General features: G+C 38.2%; 1 protein-coding gene across 50 annotated transcripts in view; it reads right to left on the bottom strand.

The window, feature by feature from the left end:
- The window catches only part of sox6 (SRY-box transcription factor 6), a 200,998-nt gene that overhangs the window by 101,112 nt on the left and 74,452 nt on the right, over positions 1-25,434 (bottom strand). The gene's annotated exons all lie outside the window — the stretch shown is intronic.

Below are 25,434 nucleotides of genomic sequence, written 5' to 3'. Positions count from 1 at the left end.
ATATGACTGTATTTATTTGATATAGCACCACACTTATGCCCAATCCCAATTCTATTTTTGTACTCTACCACTTCCCCTTCTGCTTGGCCCTTGAAACAGAGTGTGAAGAGAAAGGGCTTTAAAATGTACCCCTAAAAAATGGGACAGCACTACAGCACCTGCACACATCATCATATCTATGATCACGACTGCTGTGGTTATTCCAGTTGCGTTATTTGTTAATATTTATCTTCAGGAAATCACTGAGGGCAACCGTATAATGTTATCATAACGATCTAATGTGGCAATAAGCTCGTAGCTATACTGTGCATTTACACCGTAGCCATATTCATCTATGTAAACACACAAAAACAACATTGACGTTATACCAGACACTGTAAAAAGCTCATTCCCGGTCATCAGACATTTCTTACAGGGTATTTGAGTAACAGATGTGAAAGTATGTTGTGGGACTAGTATACAGGAGTTATTATTATGGATTTCTATATAGCGGTCTTCAAATCTTTTTTATATATATTTTTAAGCATGACGGTAAAACACAAATGCTGTTATGAATTTATTAAAACATATGTATGTTTCTTGTTGACAAGAAATACTAACATGCTGCCATTGTATCTGGTGTATTCTGGGAAATTCTCACACCCCTTGGTTTCAAGTGTGATCCTGAAAAGTCTGGGGCTATTTAGCCTTTCCCCTTAGCCCAATGCCTTCAAGCTAAAGAGAATTGGGGAAGGGGAAGGGCTAAGGGGTAAAATTGGGATTGGGTCTTAAAGACTTTGCTTGCTAAGTCCAAGTGGGTAAGAGGCGCCCAACATAAAGGTGCACCATGCATTTTTGCTCAGATCAAGGGGTCTTTCTCCATTTACCCCATTTCAGAGAGAAAGACAGGACACCAACATCTGGATCATTCCAACATGATATCCACTTTACTGACTCCAGATCAGGGCTCACAGTTTTTCTTGACCTGTGTTGTGTGTATATGTGTGAGGTCTCTTGACTAAAAGTCAACAACTATCCTGCCTTTGCATAACTACATACAGTGCTGCTCAGCAAATACGAGAACACCCCATTATAAAAATTTATATTTTTATTCATTTCTCAGTGAATTTGGGTAATATATACTGGTGCATTTGAACAAAACAGATTTATTAAACAGAAAAAAAGAGTTTGGTACAGAACATCGTTAGAAATTTAAAAAATAATACATTTAAATTTATGCAAACTTGCAAAAAGAAATCACAAACTACAACATTATAACAAAACTTTATATATTTTTTTGTTTCTTTTAATTTTTGCTATTTTGAAAAAAAAGTATTGAATATTTTTCTATAACTACTAATTTTTGAAGCATTAATCTAAGTTATTTTGTTAGATTAGCTCTAGATTTGGCTTAAGTACTGACTAATCTAATGTAATTGCACAAATCTAATATTGTAAAGCATCCTATAATGAAAATATTTATTTAAATGTGAGATTTGTGGGGGAGATTTGTGTACTCATATATGCTGAGCACTGTACACACAATACGCATACGTATAACAAAAAGCAGTACATTCCTTCCTCCAAGCCGAAAAAAAAGCTGGAAACAGAGAAATTTCCTTTTATGGCACAGGGCCGGGGTGGATCTGTCCTGGGGGGTTAAAAGGTTTTAGGGAAGACTTTTCCCATATTCCTCCTCTGCATCTTACACACACACACACACACACAGAAAGAAGTGCACAGATGCTTCTCCAGCACTTGATCATTAAGGAATGCACCAACTGTTGGAGATAATGCGGTGCCAGCTCCCATTCTGCTCCACTCTGCCTCCCTTGAGAGTGGCCGCTCCCTCACTCCTCCATGCACACACACACACTACAGCTGGAATGCGCCGAAGCTGTACTCCACAACATTTTACCTGGAAGAGGTGAGGAATGTCCAGCATTTTCGAATGACAGACCTGTCCGAAACTGTACATCTCTTCCTGCGTTTAATGCGAGGATACTTCAGGAAAACAAGCGGTTAATGAAACAGACGTCTGGGTTTTTTCAAAGTACCCTTATAAAGCTAGAACATTTGAAAGGAATTTAGATTAATAATGAGGGGATATTTTTTGCACAATTTCCCAAGTTGCATTCCATCTTCTCCGGAGAGAGCACTAATGCCAATGGAAACACTGCTTAACATCTGGATAATACTTAAATGTCATACTAACATATTACCGATGTAACGAAACAAAAGTGGGCAATTTATTTTGAAAAATCAAACAAAGCTTCAGCCACATCCATTCGTCTCTCAGCGCTGCTGCTACTTCAAATGAGAAACGCAGCACAGCCCATTGAACAAGGTATATTTCCTTCCCACATTTGCATTCAGATTTCAAAATACAAAGAGTTCAGAGACAGTCTGACATTTATAGACTCGGAAAACTGAGGAAGAAGTGTGGAAAAGCCTACTGTAGAATGAGCAAGCGCTGACTTTATTGTCGTTATTCCACAAGGGCCCCAAAAATCTCCTCATGCCCTCTCTCCTCCTCTCGGATAAAGTGGCTCGAGGGAAACCAACTCAGCCCAGATGAGATTGGAATGAAAACAATAGCCCTTATCTGCGCTTGTTTTTGCATTTTCCCAAGGTCCCCACATCTCAACAGACGGCTTAGCCCCTGCCACATTGGATCCAGAGCGGCTATGACATGGCACGGACGCTGGGGAGAGGACTTGGAGGACGACCTACTGATTTAAGACCTCCTGGGAACTAATTCTAAGAAACCAGAAGAGACAATGAAGAGAGAGAGAAACAGAGACTTGTGTCTCAAAGAGAGTGTTGCTTTAGCATCACCCATCTGCAAACTCAAGAGACCATCCATGTCAAAACAGCAGGATTAGAAGGCAGCACATTCAGGCAGAAAAAAAGCAGCATGTCACAATCCTTTTGTGGCCCGATAAAGCCCAAGCCACTAGTCTATGAAAGTGCCATTACATCGTAAAGTCGTAAAGTCAGAGAGACTTCACTGATCTCAGTATATGAATAGATGTAACCACCTTCCAGTGCCTCCTTGACATGCTAATGGACGATCTACACCTGGCCCCTGCGTATCTAACCACTCATCTACGATCCGATCTCGACAGCTCGGTTTGCTGCCAGAGAACTCTTGCTCTTCTTCACAAAGCAGCTCAATTAAGACACCTACAGCAAAGATCCGCTGACAAGATTACGCCGATGGTCTTAAACAGATGAAAAGGAAGAGCAGCATGCTCATAAATCTCGGAAAAGATTTAGGGATAGTGTTGAGTGTAAACAGTTTGTCCTTACCAGATGAAACAGGAAGCCAAAACTGTATGTCTAACAAAAACATTAAAAGCGGGACTGTAAAACACAGGTAGCACTTGGCTCTGATCTGTCATACTTTATAATGAGCAATAAAAATACTTAATTATGGAAAACTAGATTTGCTTTTACATTAAAATTGATTGATTTATTCAATAATTGATTCATTTATTTATTTAAGACATCACCATTTTGATTTAGCAAGTCCCCAATTAAAATGTGCTTTTAATACAAAAAAATACAATTATATTATTTATATTATATCATATTTTATATAAAATGTTTTTTTTCCCAGAAAAATAGTAAGGATTAAAGCATTTTCAAGGCTAATATTGATATGAAACTCCTCAGCAGTAAATCACAATATTAAGATATATTAAATCAACTTTTTAGCCCGGGACCCCCAAAATAACAATGCCAGTGACTCATGACCCACGATATTCTCAGAGGTGGTTTTAAATATATAAACCTAACACACAAAGGCACACACACACACCCTTCTATTCATCGTTTAATTTGGACAATGCCACTCGGAGACCTTCTTCCATGTTCAGTTGTAGCCTGTATTTATTTTTAATGTCTGTGAGTGCCGTAAGGTGTCAGAAAGTTTAACCTGATGCCACAAAATCAATGTGCTGCATCTGATGCTACCCCAGGGGTCACAATATATATATATCAATTTATCAATCAATTTATATATATATAATATAAATTGATTGAAAGACTGATAGCTTTTTATTTGCATGTGTTATTGTTAACATGTTAATAATTTTACTATTACTTACTATTTTGTTTTTCAGTAGTTTATGGATAAAATATGATAATTCTAATAGTTTTATAAAATGAATTTGATTTTTGCAAATTACCAAGCGACCCCCCTTTATTGTCCGGTGACCCCCAGGGGGGTCCTTAACCCCACTTTGGGAACCACTGTATTAAATATGTTAAATATTACATCAAAAACAATTTATTTAAAATCCTACTGAGCCATAAAAGAGCCTTATATTATTTTATGTTATATTATGTTATATTATATTATGGGGTGAAGCAGTGGCACAGTGGGTAGTGCTGTCACCTCACAGCAAGAAGGTCGCTGGGTCACTGGTTCGAGCCTCGGCTCAGTTGGCGTTTCTGTGTGGAGTTTGTATGTTCTCCCTGCGTTCGCGTGGGTTTCCTCCTGGTGCTCCGGTTTCCCCCACAGTCCAAAGACATGCGGTATAGGTTAATTGGGTATGCTAAATTGTCCGTAGTGTATGAGTGTGTGTATGGATGTTTCCCAGAGATAGGTTGCTGCTGGAAAGGCATAAAGAGCCAAATGCTTATGCATGCTGCGTAAAAACTTGCTGGATAAGTTGGTGGTTGATTCCGCTGTGGCGACCCCGGATTAATAAAGGGACTAAGTCGACAAGAAAATAAATGAATGAATGAATATTCTATTCTATTCTATTCTATTCTATTCTATTTTATTCTATTCTATTCTATTCTATTCTATTCTATTCTATTCTATTCTATTCTATTTTATTCTATTCTATTCTATTCTATTCTATTAACATTAATTTTCTTTTCGGCACCGCATCGCCTATATTATAATATATTTCATTATATTATATTATATTATATTATATTATATTATATTATATTATATTATATTATATTATATTTAAAATGAATCATTTAGACAGTTCAGAAAGTTCATTCGCTTTAGTCTTACATTGTCAAACGTGCAAACTAAATAAATGTACTGAGGTTGCACAGAAGCCTACTTCAGTTGCTGTCATTAATGACCTCCACGGCTGTGTGTGTGAGATGGAGCTGTGTCATGCCCCTGAAGATGCAGTTGTGCTGAGCGGAGAGGGTGTACCCCCATCCCGATGAGTACTGCCCTGTGGCAGGCAGCCAGAACATCTGCCAGCACCCCCAGGTCTCACACCGCCACTGTAATCCCCACCACAGGAAGCTGCTCTTCCCCCAATCAATCCTTACACTTGAGAAACGAGAGAGAGAGAGACCAAGAGCCAGACTCTCTCCTGAAACACTCCACTTCACAGCACAGACATCATTACAGCCGTCCTCAATGAACTGCCCTATTGTCCCTCTGCAGCCTTTTTTCAATTGTCCACCGAACACAGCATCCTCAATCTGACTTTCAATGAACTGTAGCTACAGTAAATTATGCCTCTTTCTCTCAATAAACTCGAAGAAAACATCAGTGCTTGGAATCTCTTCTCGGAGGAGGAAGGAGACAGACCTCCCTCTCCGTCCAGCACATGAGCGGACGGCCCCGCTCCTTGGGGAAAACAGGGAATTACCAAATCGATGATCAACTGACAATGACGATATAAATTTCCCAGGCTTTCTCCTGAACGCGCCCTCTAATGATGGTGAAAGCTGAAGAAACGTTCTCATTTTCAGCAGAAGGAGAGAGAGGGGAACAGGATGAAGGCCCAAGCGAGGAAGAGGTATTATGGTTCCACTTGAAGCCACCCAGGTTGAAGGGCACTCTCATTGCAAGTGTCGCAGTTAGGTTAATAATTATCCGCTAAGCACTCTCATTTCTAATAATGTTATGAGAGAAAAGGCTCGAGCGAAAAAGAGAAGTAGTCAAGCAGCCAAGGTCAAGAGAATATTGAGAGTTTCATGCGATTTAGAGGGGGGAAAACAAGTTATTCCAGGCATTCTCCTTGGCTCTCTCTGGAAAAAGCACTGTCCCTTCTCTCAAATCGCGTCTCAAGGCTTCTCTTGCGCTGGATTTGTTTCTTACAAAAGAGATGCTGCAGTCAATAGAAAAGCCAAAAAATGTGCTCTTTCTCTTGCTATTTCCCTCATCTCCTTAGAAAAACAAACTGGAGTCACAAGCTATCCAAACACGCACTCACACACACACACATCTTCTGAATGTCTTAATCACAGAGCCACTAAAACAAGACTCCATCATCACACAAAATAAGAGTATAATAATTACAAGAGGCAGACAGGAAAGTGAAACGGCATAAGAAAACATGTTTTGTCGTTCCCGTCGTTAGTTCCAGAGACAACAGCTGTTAGCTGGGGCGGCGGCGACGAATGCTCCTGAAGTCTCCATAATCACGCCGTTATTGAAGTGAGGACAAAAAGGGCACTAATTGCAAGGGAGCAATCTAAACGTAATAGGTTACACACCCAGGCAACGGCGCACAATGCTAACAGCTAAAAAGAAGAGTCGGGTTGGAGGGGGAAAAAAAAACATTAAAAATCACGACAGAGAGAAAACATGCACGCACACGCGCACAACACTGTATAACAGTAGCGTTTCCCTCATTTTCTGCCAATTACCTTCTTTCCCTGTCAACAGTTTTAATAACCTCGATCATTTCCACAAGCCCCTTTTTTCTTTTTTGCGTGTTTTTTTGCTTCGGTTAAATAATTTTGCTTCTTTAATATGCAAATGCACCCATTGGCATGCATGGGTGAAGAGGCTTCAGCTCCTTGAGATGTGTCAGTATATTGTCGAGCACCTGCACCTCGGGGAAGGCTTGATTTAATTGACACCTAATACTATTCATTATTCCACTTAGTGAGCATCACTGCTAGTCACCTGTAGGCTGCTCGAACACCGCACTGCCATTTGCTCCTGTCGACAGCTGCTGTAAATAGCTTGACTAACCTTAGAGTCTTTTATTGGCTTTTAGCATTATTTATGCACTACTACTAACAATAATACTGACCAAAATTACAGTAAAAGGTAGATAAAAACATATAAAATAGTAATACATTAATATTTTTTAAATAACATTTGTAGGATTTTGAATCAGTTTAAATTTTACATTAGGAAGTGGCTATATTTAGAATTCAAAAACTCTTTTTAGTGACACCGGTGGCCATTCAGTGAACTGCAACTCATTGCTTAAACATCCAGATGCCATCCACAGTTTAACATTTAAAAAATAAAATAATCTAGAAATATTACAGTGATGCAAAAACAACAGTTAAGATGGCATCTGATCATAAGGATTTAAATATGTTTGCAGTTCACTGGCAACATATTGCATTTAGGCTTCAGCTACAAGCTATTTACAAATTTGCAATTAAAATATTGACAAATATATTTTATTTATTTATTAATTTTAATTTTAAACTGATCACACACACACACACACACACACACACACACGCACACATGCACGCACGCACGCACGCACGCACACACACACACATATATATATATATTAATGAACTGCATAGCAATAATGATGATAATCTCGCTCTTATAAAGCTAGCTCTTATAAATATTTATAAATCTATAAATATAGCTCTTTATATTTTAAATATATTAATAGTATCACAGATTGGTTTGGCAAAAGTTCGTTAAATATTAATATTGGAAAAACAAAGGAGCTATGTCTGGGGAGTCAAACAAGAGCAGCAGATATGGGATTGCAACAAACCATTTAGGTTAAAAAACGAATCCTATTGAGTATTGTGAACTTAATCCATTTGAGTAAATGATGTTATTTGAGCACAATAAAAACAGAATAAACGAAGAGAACTCAAACCAACTGACTACTGTAAAACCCAATAAGTTAAGGCAACTCAAACCGTTTGAGAAAACCGATTGCTACAAACCATTTGAGTTAAAAAACTAATCTATTAGAGTACAGTGAACTTACTTCATTTAAGTTAAAGTAATGAAGTATTTATTTCTACTCAATTTCAAATGTTAGTACACACACATTTTAACCATGGCATATACTGTATATCATTAATAGAGAGTGTTATCACATGTCATATTCTTCCATTCCTTAGACAAAAGTTCTGCCAAACAGGCCAAATGAGGCTGGATTGCAATTTCTAGGAAACAGATTGTACTATAAAAAGTCCACTGTAAAAATACCGGATGGCCATAGTGTCATTGTCTTTATCTGCCAGACTTAAGGTGCTAATCTCCACAATGACCCCATCATCCTGGCCATTGCAACATTGGTGACCTATCTAAACAGGACACATGTCCATCAAGCACATATGAATTAACCACTCCCAAGAGGCTTCACCTCTTGAGCAGGGCAGCGCATGACCTCTTCTTCAATCCATTTTACTGCAGGACTCGGCACTAATCAGGGCTGAATTATTAAAGTGAGCAGCCACCGATGATCAATTCGCACTGGCCAGGCCGTCCACGACAGGGTACTTCTTCAGCACTAACGACGCAAAAAAAATTCCATCAGACAATGAAAGACATAGAGGGGAAATAGATCATGCTGATTAATCACGTGAATGGGAGAGATAAAGTTGAAATATGGGAAACCAAAGAAATAAAGAGTTCAAGTTCAATCAAAGCTGTGGATGAAAAACCATTTCCATGGCGTGTTTGCACTGGGACTACACCCTGCAAGATACCGTCACCCTTAGAAGAAGGGGAATTCTGGGCACCATGTACAAGAGGAGAACTGAATAATAAATGTCGGTGAAGACGGCAAGAAACTAGCAGAGGGTCAGTGTCTTCTGAAGGCAAGCCATGCAAAGGAAGACTTGGGCAGACGATTAAAACACACCCTCAGAGCCTCCGACAGGAGGAGGAGAACCAGACAAAATTAAAGCAATGTTGAAAGAGAGATTTCTAGTGAGAGAAGTACAACTCAAGGATCCTACAGATTGAGAAGAGGAGGGAGATATTAGGAGTGAGGAAAGAGGAGGGGGCACAGGAAAGAAAGGGGGGGGGGGGGGGGGTTGAATCCAATCAGAACTTAGTGTGGAGAGATCAGGAGCCAAGATAAGCCCATACTCCGAGCCCCCAAAACTGCAATCTCCTCTTAAGCTGTAGAGTGGCAGCTGGCAGAACAGCTGGTGAATAGGATTAATGTCAGAAGAATGAAATAAAACTCAACATATGTCCGAGCCTGAGGTGTTGGGACTGCGCGTGATTGTGCCCCGATGGATGCCATGTGTGCAGCTGGAAGGAGCTGCGCTGGAGCTCGGCTGCGCTGCCTTCCCCACAAGGTCACTTTTAAGAAAACTAGGACCATTTAATGCTTGGATAGCAAAATGAACTTTCTCTCCCCTGTCCTCTTTAGTCTCCTCTCAGACTGAGCGAGCCCTCAGAGGCGGCCCACCCGGACTGCTCCGCTCCTGCCGGCTGCTGCTGCTGCTCATTACGCTTTACTCACAACAAGAATCTTCTTCGGCAAAAACAGACTGGAAAAACTAAAGTCAGCCAGTGAACTTTGCAAGTTTGCCTGAGAATGACAATGTTCAGTAAAAAAACAGCCTATGGTGTATCTTATTCAAATTCAAGTTTCAGCAATTTATTAAATGAAACAGGAAATGCCAGAATAAACTGCCATTGAAATCTACATATTTCAATGTATGCCTATCTACATATTCCCCCAATTCCCAAAGATTTATTTAAGCAAACCATTGTCATGTTGATGATCTAGTTCATGCCTTCTATAGACGATTTGTATTTTCAACATTTAAAAAAAAAAAAAATTCTAAAATAATCTGTTACTAATTTAAACTACCTGTGCCCCCGCCCTTTTTTTCTTCTTTTTCATCCCTTGTTTTGTTTTTTGTTTTTTTGTTCTTGGCTTTAGTTTTTTTTCCCATTATTTTATTTTCTCCAACTTGATGATTCCTCAAGATGTAAATATGATTGTGATGTTATATTGTTATATTTCTTATACCATTTCAATAAAAAGATTGCTAAAAAAAATCATAATCAATAAAATAAATCGCATAACTAAATTGGTTAACATCCTATCAGAAAACAGGAACAACACTCAAATGTATATAAAAATGCAATCTTTGAAAACTAGTTTTAAAGGCTCTTCTTTGATGGAATACAAAAGGGGTAAAAATTTAATTGAAAAAAAAAATTGTAATTTTTATGGGCTGATAAATAAAAAAGATTTTCCCCATGACCATGTCGAATTTTAAACATACACTTATCACATACACACATACACACACACACACACACACACACAAAATTCTCTCTGTCTGCATACCATCTTCTCCGTTATATAAATCTTTGTTTCATGTTTATCATATTTATTTTGCATTTATTTTAAAGCAATCAAAATAAATTCCTCTTCTATTTCTACAACAATCTGATGCTGTCAGTGTTTAGACTTCATAAAACAAACTATAGCTATTATACTGTATATTTCTTCTTTCTTGAAAAGTAAACATGTTAAAAATAAAAATACACTTTATCCAACCATCTTGAAATGCTGCTTTAGGATTCAGAACATGTAAAGGTATTAAATAAGAACAGACATGCAGATCTAATCTTAATTTATAAATTCCATTTCATGTCGGTAATCATTAGAGCCCACATACTGTAATAAATTATAATAATTTCACACAAGAATTAAATTACTGGGTACCTTGCAGAGGAGCCATTTTTATGCTGACTACCCTGCAATCTAACTGTCAGATACAAACCCTTCTACTAATCAATGCTTCAAAACATTCACTTTTATTCGGCTACGTTGAATTAATAAAAACGTGTGAATAATGTCGCTTACTGTGATCATTTTCAGCTCAGAGTGATTTAGTAAATTAATGGCTGCTAGGGACAAAAAGAAACTGATAGGATCCACATGAATAGATTTGAAATTTGCTGTGAAGCCAACTGTCTTGAGTCGTCACTGAAACTTTATTTCATTTTGAATGCCGGAGCAACTTGGACATGCTTGAAGGCTTCCCCTCCACAATATACGACGAGTTCAAATGTGGCGTCAAGAAGATGATGTGCTGCTAAAATTAAAATAGAAGACATTTTAACTATAAAAACATTACTGCTTGGTTTAAACACACTCTTCGGGGGAAGTAATCGACAGAGGCTGTTACATCTTGAGATCTTATTTTTAATTATTAAGAAAAATCATTACAATATCTTTAAAATGGATGATCTTAAACTATCCAAACGAGCATATTACTGTATGAGCCACGTGTGAACTGCTTTACAGCAGTAAACAGCATCGTATCGAGTGCATAAAAAAAAAAAAGAAGCTTCGTTCTTTGTAAAACTCGCCTGACTAATTAAGGAAGCATATTTTTTTACACCACTGCCACTGACAGTCTCTGTTTTTATGAGGCAACAATTAAAAATGTTTATAGTCCCGTGCAGCGCACTCTGTTTACCAGCATGTCAGAGTTCAGCGCTAGCGCACACGGGCCCAAAAGGTCACTATTTTTAGCCACCGACCTCCATTCTCTCTCGCGCACACACACACACACACACACGCAGCTATCATGTAACTGCACACTCTCACTACTTCTCAGACCACCAGTGACTGCTGGGTTCAGCCCACACAGCTGCACGCAGGAACACAATCCGCCTATGGAGTGCTATTGAACAATACAGACACAATCTGACCAATTCTGCCCATTATCAGCAGCAGGATGCTGAGACGAATCTGTCAGTTTACAGAGTTTTTTTTTTTTTTTTTGTCTGTTGATATCCAAGCAAGTATATGAAGAGGCTTTGAGGATACGGAGTAGTTACCGGTAACTACAATACTTCAAAAGGTTATGATTTTCTTTTGCTCTCAAGTCCGCCCTACAGCTAACACACTCAATGAATGTACCATTGTTTCCTGCATGGTTCTGGAACAATAGCCACCGTATTTTCTTTCAAATCGACCCGTTTCTTTTTCCTCTTTGCTGTGGGGTCAAATCCACCACAGCATGCTGTGAGAGGACGGAAAAAGCTGCCGTTTCACATGGAGCTAAGCTCATTTCTTTATCACCTCTCAGGAATGGGAAAAAGAAAGTGTGTGAGACAGAGAGACAAAGAAAAAAAACAAATATATATATATATATATATATATATGTTGGGTTGGAAAATATACACCATGAAACACTAGACCACAGTAGCTAAGTTTCCATCCACCTTTTTTATGTGCATTATTAATATGAGCATAAAAAACGGTTGATGGTAATGCAAAGATGTGCATAAATTTTGAAAATGCTCATAAAAACATTAAAAAACATTCAAATGAGCTGAAACAACACAATTCTTGTAATTTCTTTGTCTAATTTATTTGTTTTATGTGTATTCTACTTAAATTGGATGACTATTTACTACTATGACGAGTTAATTTAAATGTTTTGTGTTGGGATAACAAGAAGGAATTTTGTTGGTCCAACTACCTGGGTAGGGGATTTGTAGTGCAGCATGCTAAGCGTGGGATTTAATTAGAGAGGGAAATTTTGACAATAAAAGTAAGCAAAAGGTGGTTAAAGTTATTAAAAAGACATGTTAGAGTTTAATCTTCAGTTTGAAGATTTAGAAGATTTTCATGTAATGCTTTAAGTTTTGAGATTAGAACCTTGCAGAATCACCCGTGCTTAAGGTGTTGGCAGCTTACCTAGCAAAACTGCAGTTTGCTGCTTTGGTCAGTGAGCAATAACTGTCCTAAAACTAATTGTGAAGTCAGCCTCAATCAACTGAATAAATAATTCATGAAATATGCTTGAAAAATGGCTCTTAATTCATTTAGGATAACTTTCATTTAAGATAAAACTAAAAGACTTCTAAAAGTACGACACTTACTGTAACATGATATTATCACACTGTTGAGTTTAAGTTAAATAAAAATACAAATGTATTTAAAATTTTATTTGATAAAATAATGTTAGACCAACTCAATTGCATTTAATTGTGTAAATAGTTCTTTTAGTTGGTGCTAAACAAACTTATTTGATGGAAATCCTGTCCTCAATTAATTTTGGATCATGCAATGAGTTATTTTTTGAGTGTATGCGCCAAACTGAGTAGGATAAAGTTTTTATTTGATAAGAAAAGATGTACATAAACTGCGATAGAAACATTTTACAGAACAAATTCCAGTATGTGCATTAAAAAAAGTCATGTGATTTTGTTATAAGAGATCATGTGATGATAAAAATGTGTGCAAATGGACAAACCAGCCGGTTGACCACATTGTAAAACATCTGAAATGTTGTTTTGGTCATTCTAAAACGCCTAAACCATTTCAGTATTTGTGTTATTAATTTACTAATGACGTCCAGAATCAAGAGTGCCTGTGCTAAGCGTCTCGCCCCTTCAAACGCCACCGCGCATTCACTGCGTGTCTGGATTGCTTACTGAATAATTTATTAAAAGAAGAAAATATTCATGCAGCTTCTCCTACTGCAGCAAATCTCATTTTTACTGTTGATATTTGGTGGCAGTAAATCAGGAAGTGACGATTTTGTTCTCTTTGACTCGTTGGATGGAAATGCTTTATTCGCACCTCTTTTATGCGATAATCCAGTTTTGCGCATAATTTGCATTTTTGGTTGGAAACATAGCTTGTGTACACGGCATCCTCAGGCAGGGCGCTCTGGGAAATTAAAGGAGTGAGAAAAGCATGCTTCGCTACCCAAATCACAAATCGCAGAAGACATCATTTTACAAAAAAACATTAAATATAAGATCTTTTTCCCTTCCAGCAAAACCATTAATTAGAATTAAAACTCATAACTTCAAGCTATCATTGGAACTTCATGACATGTAATGGATGACAGGGTCCTAAAACGTATTAACCACGCGACCTACACAGACTTAAAATTATATGGGGGCCACTCCCAATGAGAGATGGTGTTCAGCGAATAATTACAATGATCCCAGCCGCAGCATTTGCCGAGCAATAAAACATGTTTCTATCTGTTTTTTCTGACATCCCATCTCATCCCTTGGCACCTTATTGAACAAAGAGAGAGCAAGAGAAAGGCACAAGGAGACAGAAGAGTCATGTACAGCAAAGAAGCATATTGTGTTGATGTGCATCACTGATATTTTAAAGCTCCCGACCTGTTTAATGTTGCTTAATAATATATTTTGAATATTATCTCTTGCAAGTCAATTCTGGTTCAAAAATCATATGGACAAAAAGCCGATAAAAGTAAGTCATTCAGGTTTATAATGAATTAAACGTGAATAAATAAAAATAAAATGTTTATTTTAGGTTGATCTATCCATTCACTGTGGAAGAAACACAACAAACTTTTAAGTGCACAGGAGGGCTTGTGTTAGCTGTTGTGTCTGTGAATTTCAGAAAGGGTGGTGGTATTAGCAACCAGATGGAGCTGACGTAGCTGGGTCTTATAAAACAAGTCTTGCTATGTGGCCTGAAATCATTAGCTGGGCACACCGGCCCGTCTGTGGCTACGGTGTGAGTTACATTGACACTATTTTGATCCTAGTCAGATGACACCATCTCCTTTGTCCAGTTATGTGCAGTCAATGCTTGGGAACCGAGCACGAGGCGGGTGGTGGTGATCTCACACTCATATAGCGCAAATGCACACACGCTTTACAGGTTAAGTTCAGCTCATCTCGCTCTGACTGCTTTTAATCTACATAAAGGGTCCTGCTTTTTTCACCGGCAGCGCTCAGCTGCGCAGTGACAGATTTAAGGCTAATTAATGGGGTGGTCCTCTTTTCTCAGGCATCAGCATTTTGCTTTTCTCACTGTGCTAATCCAAATACCAAGAGGGGAACATAAAGATGCTGGCTCATTAAAACCACTCCATTCCAGTTCTGCTTTACACATATACCGCTATTCCAACACTGCTGTTAAACAAGAGCAGGACTCAACGACGTCTACATCAAAACTGTTGCATGGGAAAACACTCATAACATACTCTATTACAGTGGACCTAAAAAGAGTTGCTTTCTTTTTTTATTTAAACACGAATAAATGTCACTGCATTCAATTAAAAACAATAAAGCAATAGGCTTATTTGCAATAATTCTTTAAGTAGGGTTATCACGATACTGGAATCTGTCCCTGTATCTGTGGTTACACACAGTAAAGAGCGGTTAGTTTGGTGAATCGATGACCTTCACAGCCAATCACAGTCATTTCTGTTGAGCATGTAAACACAATGGCAAATCATCACCGTTTAAGAACGTGCTATAATAGTTTTGTATTTTTCATTAGTTTTATATTTATTTCGTTTTGACCTTTTGTTTTCAAACCCAGTTAGTTTCAATTTATGTTTTAGGATTAGATTTTAATTTATATTAGTTTTTATACTTTGAAACTGCTTATTTATAGTTTAGTTTTTATTAGTTTCAGTATAATTTCAGTATTACTTTTAGTTTAGTTTTTTTTTGTGCAAATTACGATATTTGTTGGGTGCAAGATTCAAAACAATCAAAATAAATATTGTATCCTAAAAACTCAACCAAAGATGGGTTTGGACTCAACATGTCAAAATTATGTTGTCCGCAATCATAATTTAAGTTAAAACATCACCATGATCATCACCATGATCTAAAATGTTTCTTACAATTAAGTTTTGCAGCTCAAATGAAGCATGATTCATATATTTAAATTCCATTATGACTTTCTGTTAAAAATAAACTTACGTTTCGCCAGATCCTCTCATTTAAGCCCCTGGTTTACCAGCTCTGTAGTTGTTTAAGTTTAGTTCAGTCGCAGCAGGCCTACATGTACTGTTTGCACATAATTTTTGGTTAACCGCTTCTCAAATCTGATCTCAGTGTTCTGTTCTAATAACTTAATAACTCAGTATATATTGGTTTATTTTGGGTGTATCAAGTATGTAAAAAGTAAGTTGTTTGTGGATAAGTGCTTAACATTACCGGAGACGCGAATTGTTTCAAATGAGTCAGTTCGATTTGGTGAATTAGTTCAACCAGTTCACTTAGAAGATCTGGTTGTTCATGATCACGATCAGTAAAACAGTATTAAAACCCATTATTGGGCACAAATGTCTGATTGAGTCATATTTAATGTTGTCAACGTGTTGCTCTCATGTCCAGCAGTTGTTTTTGTCACGGAAGCAATGGGAGCGAGGTTGACTGGAGGAGAACCAGCTTGATCTGGCCAATGACATCAGGATTACAGAGTCTGAGGTGCTGTACTGGTCAAACACCTGCAGCGCAAAATAAATAGGTTTACTTCTAAAAGGCTTCTTACCTTTTACAGTATGTTTTAATTACATTTACATAGATGAATACGAAGGACGTTTTTGCTATAATTTTAGTTCGTTTGAGTTAGCTTTGTATGAACCAAATACAGTTTCAGTTTTAGTTAAAAAAAAAAAGTTTTTTATTTTTATTTCAGTTAACGAAAATGTTTTTTCAATTCTAGTTTTCGTTTTGTGTTTGTTTTCGTTAACTATAATGACCTTTCTCAACATCGCTCAAATGTTTGCAGCAAATGGAAGTTTTTAAAATTCCAGTATCGGTTGGTGTCGAATTCCAGTATTGTGACAACCCTAACTGTAAGTACACTAAGCAAAAAAAAGTCAGTTTAAGATTATGAAACAAAATCCATATTTTATTCAAAATAAAAATTAAAGTATTTTCAAAAGTAATTGAATACTGGGTATACAATAGATTTAGGCATTATAGCAATCTACACATGAAAAAATATTTTAAGTATCTCTAAAAACAGCATTTATTTTGTGAAGTCTACAATAAAAATCTACCTTTTAATCATGCACTTGCATTTTAATCATGCACTTGCTCAAGGTATGTTAATATGAACGTATATGAAGTGCAAGTCTCATTCACATCTGAGGAGTCATACCTACAGTGTTGAGTGGAGACAAATGGAGCTCTGTTCAGGAGCCCTGGCTGTGATTTGTCTCCCTGAAACACCCGTTTCCTCCTATCAGGAGAGGCCCAGCTCAATGACAGAGACCGGCACAATGGAAGCGTTGTGCTTAGTCCCGCACAAGGGGGACAGAGTCAACAGCTGAGCTCGAAAGAGAAGATGGCTCCTGGAATGCTCCACAGCAGTTGCTACTGTTGACTAATGGGAATCTGAGAAGAGGGAAGGTGATATGGACGCAGAGAATGGCACAGTGAGGCAGAAGCAGCTGCTTGTTTTGTCATCTCAAAGAGAAGCACTCTATTTGGAGCAGGGACAGAGTTTCGGAGGTCCGCACTCAGCAGTCAGGAGGGGAACGATTTGTCTCTGCTGTCACACACTCCTCTGGGAAGTGTGTTTGTATTATGGATGTTTGATATGAAGCATACAGGCCGCAGTGGGTTTTGATATGGATTGAACAGAGCTGCCAGAGTCTGTTTGTATCAGTCTATCTTCTTTTTTTTTAGTGCTGAAGGCTTGTCAGTAGAGTAGCTTTCCCTCTGAGGAGAAAGACAGGACGAGCAGACGCTATCATTTTTGTCAGAGTCCGAAGAGTGGCAGAATGCCCGCAACGTTAAAAAAAAAATCTATTTAACGTCTGCCTCACAGGGTGACAAGAGAGTTGACTGGCAAGAAGCGGAGAGCAGGGAGACAAGCTTTTGATCATGTGTCCTAACAAGCCATTCCAGCTCATGTCTGCTCAATCCCTGCAGATTTACATTACCTATTCAAACAAAAGTGATGGGCCAGATCTTGCTCTTTACTGAGCAACCAACTCACAACTACCTTACCTGCCAACTCTCGAGATCCACACATCACCCAGAAGAGTAACTAACATATTTTGACGTGTACCAGGACACTTGCATTAATCAATCCCATAGGCTTTCATTCAGACAAGCGGCTTGGTCGAAGGTACATTAGACAAGAAATCTTCCAACGACTGATGTTTGGCCCGGAGAACACCGCCCGAGGGTCTGGTGGACTGACATAACAGAGCGCTGGGCCGTCACTCTGTTTGAAGCATGCTTCCAGATCTCAGGTTTGAAACCAACACTAGCCAAGAAATTAAAAAGGTCAACCTCATTGTGTATGCATCAAGCCTAGGGTCGGTGCCATGCATCATTACAACAAAGATTGCTATTAATTAGGTGGAATAGAAATCAGAAGTAGACGACACTGTAGCTGGAGAGCAAAGCTAGCCCCTCTCCTTTTCCAACAAGAACCCTTTCAAGAGGATCATAAAAATGCAACTGAAATGGCATGCGGTAAAACAGCTTTCTGCACTCAAATCTCCCGTTGCCCAAACCCATCAATCTCCCGATCTCGATGGGGAAAAGACACATGCTGCCTAGAGATATTAGGTTGGATGTTGAAGAAAAGAGAGAAAAAGGGACAGATTTCAGTTAGAAATGTATAAATATAGGGGAGGAGCTGGGTGCTTCTATAGAAATACCTCCTCAACCATAGTTCATCAGAAAAATGAGTGCCCCAAAGGAGATTTTGAGGATAGATAGCCTCTATGGAGCAGATAAGGAAGGTAACACACACACACACACACACACACACACAGCTGTTATTCAAATGTGCACCGGTGCTCACCTGCTGCTGAAATGGCTAAGGTCCGCAGGGCGGGGGGGCACTGGAAATATCCCCTGCCCCCAAGATCAGGCTTTACGTAGGATGGAGCCACTGAAGAATCTGCCCCCCTGCTAAACTCATTAACTCCAACTCAATACACAAAGCTCCAGGTGTATAGAGCCGTCCGCTAACCTCGCCTCTCCTCTGCCGCCTCAGAGGGCTCAGGGTTACCACCCCAGAGGGCGCCCTCATCCACGCCACATTAGCAACTGTTCCTGTTGTCACCCGGGTCACTCCTGCAAGCGTAATTCACTTGCTTTTTGAAAGTGCCTCTTTGACACCTGTTGGCGCTGACATATTTCTAAACGTGGCTAACAACCTTGCCCTTTCACTTTTACTGAGGGAAAAAAAGGTGCAAGAGTGCATAGGGTTGAGCAACTGCTCAGGGAATGTGCACACAAGAGAGCACGTTTATGATTGATTTTGTTTTTTAACCATTCTCTGAGCATTATGGAAAGATTATACATCAAATAATCCTGGCAAGCAAGCATAATTTCAAATTAATAGCTTCTGTAAGAGACTGCAGACTATATTACAGCATGTGTGGTCTTCAGCTGAAGCAGTGCACGTCACAGAGGAATGGCAGGCTGCGTGGATGGTCTATTTTTCAGCCACCAGTCTGAACCCCTGCCACCGAACTGCCTGCAAAATGCAATGCTGGCATTCAGATGAACAGTGCTCTAAGCGTGGATTAGCAGCTAACAAGCTATTACCAGCAGCCATGGCCAGTCCTGCCAATACAAGACTGCTGACTAAGTTGGCAGACCCACTGGTTCACTGGTGCCCAAACTAGAGCAGTAGGCAGTGTGCCTTCTTGACAAGGTGCAGATGATTTTTTTTTTTCTAGATTTTTCTGTCCGCTGGAAAGTAATGTATGAATGTTAAGGTCAAAGAATACTTTTGCATTATATTAAAGTTCTGTTATCTAATTAATGTTATGGCTAATTACCAAAAATTACTATAAATAAAATAAACTAAAAATAAAATAATAAAATAACATAAAATAAAATAAAACAAAAAAATGCCTCACTGGCCCACTAATTAAAGTATTGAGTAAGGAGCTGATCACACTGAACATGCTTTTTCCATTGAGAGGGCCCTATTTTGAATTATTTACTAATGGCCAGGAGTCTTATGCGCCCAGGCACCTCGCGTTTTATCCATCTGCTGCGCCTTGTTTTAAGACTGATTTATACTTCTGCTTCAAGCGCTCACGTATACTACGGTGCAGCGTATTCGTGGACGCATAGCTATCGGCGCGGCCGTTGGCGGCGCTGACACGCACCTCTCAAAAAATTTAATTACACGTCGAAACAATGAATAGCGCAAGCTCTGTGATTGGTTGGCTTGGTATCGCTGACGAGTGTGGGAGGAGGTGAGAGCCGCATGAGCCTGATGCAGTGAGTGTCCTGAGAAGGAGCTTCAGATGGAAACTGCTGTTATGACAAAAGTTGTTGCACATCCGCCGATTCCAGCCTCAAAATGCGCGAGTTTGAGCTACTTGTACATTAAGGTAGCTTTCAGAAAAAAAAACACCAGCAAAAAAACTCGACACAGAGGAACTTAAAAACCTACTGCCAGCTAGCGTGTCGGAAATGTTATTGCAGAGAAACACAAACAGTGCGCAGAAGTATAAATGCACGGCTACGTGCATTGCATGAGCCGTGGGTCACGCCGATCTCTTGATGCAGAAGTAAAAACCTGGTTTAACCATTGCATGCCGTGCGCTCGCAAAAAGTCAACTCTGAGTGGAATAACTGCATTACATCAGTCACATTTTTTTTTTTTCATTCTCCAATCAAATGAAGGCAGAGGCGGGGTATCCGTTGAGGTGCCAGCAGTGTTTGTGTTGTCAAGACAACTACAGAGACTTTTGAAGATGGAGGAGAGACTTGTGGTTGCTGTTTTGAGTTATTCGGTGCTGTATGAATCACAAATCTTCAATTTCACGATATCAACAGTCTCGCACAATACCCAGCTGTTTCAGTCATGTGGTGATCACAGAGTGGTGCGCCTTATGTTTGTGGAACGTAAAAGCAAGTTCGGTGTGATCAGCTCCTGAGTTGGCAAGAGAGAATGGGCCATGTTTAAGCTACTCAATGAAGAAATCAAATATTTGGAGTATTAAAGATAAATAAAATTAGATTTTTAGATTCAATAGGGTGAAAAGAAAACTTACAATGATATTAAAATTCTGTTATCTAATTAATATTACGGCTAATACAAAAAAAAATATATCGCATACATTTATAAAATAAAATAAAATAAATATAAATAAATAAAATAAAAATAAATAAATAAATAAACAAATAAACAAATAAACAAACAAATAAATAAATAAATAAATAAATAAATAAAATTAAGTAAAATAAAATTAAGAACATACTGGCCCACTAAATAAAGTGTTGAGTAAGTCAGTAAGAGACAATAGGCCATGTTTAACCAAGCAACCCAATGTAGAAATCAGACAGTTGGAGCGTTAAACTGCAAACAAATCATTTCAAGGTTGAATATGGGTGAGCGCAGTTCATCCAAACAGAGGTTAAAGAATCACTCCTCTTAAAAAAAGGAGTGTTGATAAAAGTGCAGCAAGAATATCACAGAACTGCAACAATGAAAAGAAAAGACCCAGTTAAGGATTAATATATCAAAGTTCATTACTTGAGTACATCTAATAAGAAAGACCTTAATTTGATTGTGAATCCCAGGCACGGTCACCTTGAATCTTTGTAATGGACACTAATGTTATCCTCTTGTTCTGTTTGTCTTTCTTTTTTATTTAGATTTTATTTCCACTTTAGGCATTTTAAACAATCAACAAGCATCATCCCGAGAGCTCTCTACATGATAATATTGTACAATACCAGTTTTATAAAATCCTAAGATGTCCTCGGTGGCTCGTGTAGCATTTTTACAGCGAAGGTGACTATTCAGCTTAATGCAGTCCTCAAGGCAGGATATTTTCATTCATTAGAGTGGTCACAAGCACTTAAGGCACTTTAAGGATTGTTAGGGAGTGAAGAGATGGAGATGACAGTCCGGTTTCACTGACTTGCGGTAAGGTTCTAATAGGTCTGATTGAATTTGAGAGTGGTTGACTTTTAGGGCCCCGGTGCGCATTCAATTAAGTGCATGTAAAGACAGGTATGAAGTACAGTGTGCGTATATATCAATGCATCTTTTCATGCTTATGAAGTACAGTGTGCGTCTATATCAATGCATCCCTTCAAGTATGTCCCAATTTATCTCTCCTTGACTGAAAGACACTGTTTTACAAAGCGGTGTGCTTCAGTCAGGTATGTGCTGCCTACACAATGCCATTCTCAAAGACTGAAATCTTAAGACCCAAAGCGATCCTGACAGCCCATGGAAAAAGATGGCTGCATTTTAACCTGGCAATGGCAGGGATTATTATTTTTTTTTTTTTTTGTTTGAAGTACGTTCAAATAAAGAAGAATTCAGTAATGGTTGCATTTTAGCTTGGTAATGGCAGTTTTTTTTTTTTTTTTTTTTAAGTATGTTTGTAAGTAGGTTTCATCTTCCGCTACTCTAAGTAAACTTTGACCTGCAAATCTGATTGTTTCAATCAATCTTATAGTTAAGAATCATTCTTTTTTTAAAAGTGCTTCTATTAGACTTTTATAAGCATTCTCCTTCATGCAGTGTTTGCAAAGGTTAGCAAACTTTTAAAAGTAAAGGGACCACTATTCCACTAAAAGAAAAAAAAACATGATTCTGGATTTCCAAAGTGATTTATATGTACTGTAGATGGCAGACCAATGACAACAGTCTGAGCCATCTGTCTAACTAGTCTGCTCAGCGAAAAGGCTTACAAAAAAAATCTTGCTTAAAAACCTTAAAGAAAAATTAAATAAAATGAAATAAAACAAATGAATGTTAGGGTAAAAAGAAAACCTGTGGTGATATTAAAATACTGTTATCTAATTAATATTTTGGCTAATTACCAAAAAAAATAAAAGTATGATATAATATACAGCTATAAAATAAAATAGAATAAAATAAGTAAAGAAATGCCTCACTGGCCCACCAAATAAAGTGTTGAGTAAGTCGGTAAGAGAGAATGGGCCATGTTTAACCAACCTAGCGTTAAACTGCAAACAAATACTTTTAGGGTTGAAAATGGGTGAGTGCAGTTCCGAGCCATCTGTCCAACCAAAGTGTAGTCTGCTCACCAAAAAGGCTTACAAAAAAAAATCTTGCTTAAGACTGTTCAAGAAATAAGGTGATATAAAGTATATATTTTGAGAAAACAGATGTAGAGTTGAAGTCAGAACTATTAGCCCCCCTTTGAATTATTATTATTTTTTAAATATTTCCCAAATGACGCTTAACGGAGCAAGGAAATTTTCACAGTATTTCTGATCACATTTTTTCTTCTGGAGAAAGTCTTATTTGTTTTATTTTGGCTAGAATAAATTTTTATTGGCCCCTTTAAGCTATATTTTTTGATAGTCTACAGGACAAACCAACGTTATACAATAACTTGCCTAATTACCCTTAATTTATTGCTTAGTTAACCTAATTAACCTAGTCAAGCCTTTAAATGTCACTTTAAGCTGTATAAAAGTGTCTTAAAAATATCTAATCAAATATTATGTTCTGTCATCATGGCAAAGATAAAATAAATCAGTTATTAGAAATAAGTTATTAAAACTATTATGCTTAGAAATGTGTTAAAAATATCTTATTTTCGTTAAACAGAAATAAGGGAAAAATAAACAGGGAGGCTAATAGTTCTGATAATAACTGTATGTAAACCAACTGCAAAATAATCTGCAAATAACAAATACTGTTTCATCATTTCCTGTTCCATGTCCTGTTGGAGTTAAATCCGACTTGCTATTAAGTATGCAAAAGGCACTGCATAATATCCAAAAGCACAGTATTTTAAAAGTACAAAAACAATATTCTGACCAACTAATGTCTTTGTTCATCAAATACAGTACATGATTTAGGATGCAGTTGTAGTGTGACCACACCTTAAGAAGGTTAGCTAATGAAAGGTTAGAGTTGGTCCCTTAATAACATGCTGAGTTGGGCATTATTATTTTTAGCGTGTCCATTCTTTGCCTCGCATTTCATAAAGACATGCTTTGTCGTTAAGACAACACATGGCTCACTCAATGACGTCTGGAGTCACGCAAGGGGTTAATCCTGACATTTGAGGTTCCGTGGGCTTGAAGATTCCCCTTACAGCTGCACCAAACTGAGAAGTTCTCAAGGACGCAGAACTGCTCTATTCCAGCATCTCAACGCATTGAACTCTGCATGCCTCTTGTCTCTCTCGAGCTCAGGAACTAATTTCTGTGCAACGGGAGAAACCGTGGTGTGAGGCGTAGAGGCATGAGGTCGGCTGGGTCTCCATTATTAAGGGCAGATTAACACAGCTGTACACTAGAAGTGAAGCACCCTCTCCTGTCTGCACTAAACATACGGGCCTTCAGGATTATGAGCTGCACTTGACCATTTAAATTACTGCAGCAACCGGCCATACCAGCTGGGGCTCATTAGCATAGCACCCTTGCACACGAGGGCTAAGAGTGCATCTTAAAAAAACACCCTACTAGAAACAACAGGAGGACACAAGCACTTCACTGGATCCTACTGATGCTGGAGATGCATGAGAGGTGAGGGAAACAAATTACATCAAAAGAAGATTTTTTTTTTTTAGTTCAACATCATACAGCAAGGCATCACGGTGGCGCAGTGGGTTTCGCAATCGCCTCACAGCAAGAAGGTCGCTGGTTCGAGCCGCGAACTGGGTCAGTTGGCATTTCAGTTTGGAGTTTGCATGTTCTCCTCATTTTGGCGTGGGTTTCCTCCGGGTGCTCCGGTATCCCCGACAGTCCAAAGACATGCGGTATAGGTGAATTAGCTAAATAATAGTGTACGTGTATGAATGCAAGGGTGTATAGGTTGCGACTGTAAGAGCATCCGCTTTGTAAAACATGTGCTGGATAAGCTGGCGGTTCATTCCGCTGTGGGGACCTCTAATTAATAAAGGGACTAAGCCAAAAAAAAATGAACGAATTATACAGCAAGTCACTTTAAGTGATATTTCCAAAAGTGAATTCTGTTTAATACAGCGCCTTAATTGACAGACAGGCAAATTATAGGTGCGAATATTTTTATAGAAAAAAAAAAAGAAAATCAGTTCACAGAAATTTAGATTGCTGTTAAATTATTTCATCGCACCAGCAGCAAAATGAAGCCCCTTTATGATAATGGATGGCCTGTCACGATTTTCTATATCAATTATGAATATGAAAATATTCAAGACTGACAGGCCCTCACTCAGATTTATTTAATTTGTCCTATTTTCTTATTCAAAATATTTCTCTAACCCATGGCGATAATGAAGCAGACCATAAACAAATACGATTAAATTAATATGAAGACCTTCACAAAATGAGAGCGGAAAAATATGTGAGAAAAAAAAGAAGAAGATACTTTTAACTGAATTATGGCCTAATTTATTCCTCTGATCAAGTGTTCGGGCTAAGAGCTCCCAAGATGCTTAAATGAGACTAGCATCTCCCCAAGGAGCAATAACGTCTGAGTGTGTGTGTGTGTGTAATATTTGATTGTATAGGTTTCTGCTTTACACTAATTACGAGGAGAGGAAACTGTTTCAGCAACTCTTTCCAGTATTTGCTTTTCAGTCGTGCTCCCTGAGGACTTGCTCCACTGCGGCATGATCTGCACCAAACGGTTCATTAAAAATATCTTTAAAAAAAAAATAAAACAAAATAAAAAGATTGTTTTATATCTATTACATAAATTCTGCCTTTAGCCACAGAACTGGATTTTCACTTTTACAACTTAAACCTACCCTGAATGCTTAAATTCGTCATAT

The sequence above is a fragment of the Danio rerio genome, chromosome 7, assembly GCF_052040795.2.
Source record: "Danio rerio strain M-AB ecotype USA chromosome 7, GRCz13ab, whole genome shotgun sequence".
Classification (NCBI taxonomy): domain Eukaryota; kingdom Metazoa; phylum Chordata; class Actinopteri; order Cypriniformes; family Danionidae; genus Danio; species Danio rerio.
This window is presented reverse-complemented; position numbering and strand designations above follow the sequence as displayed.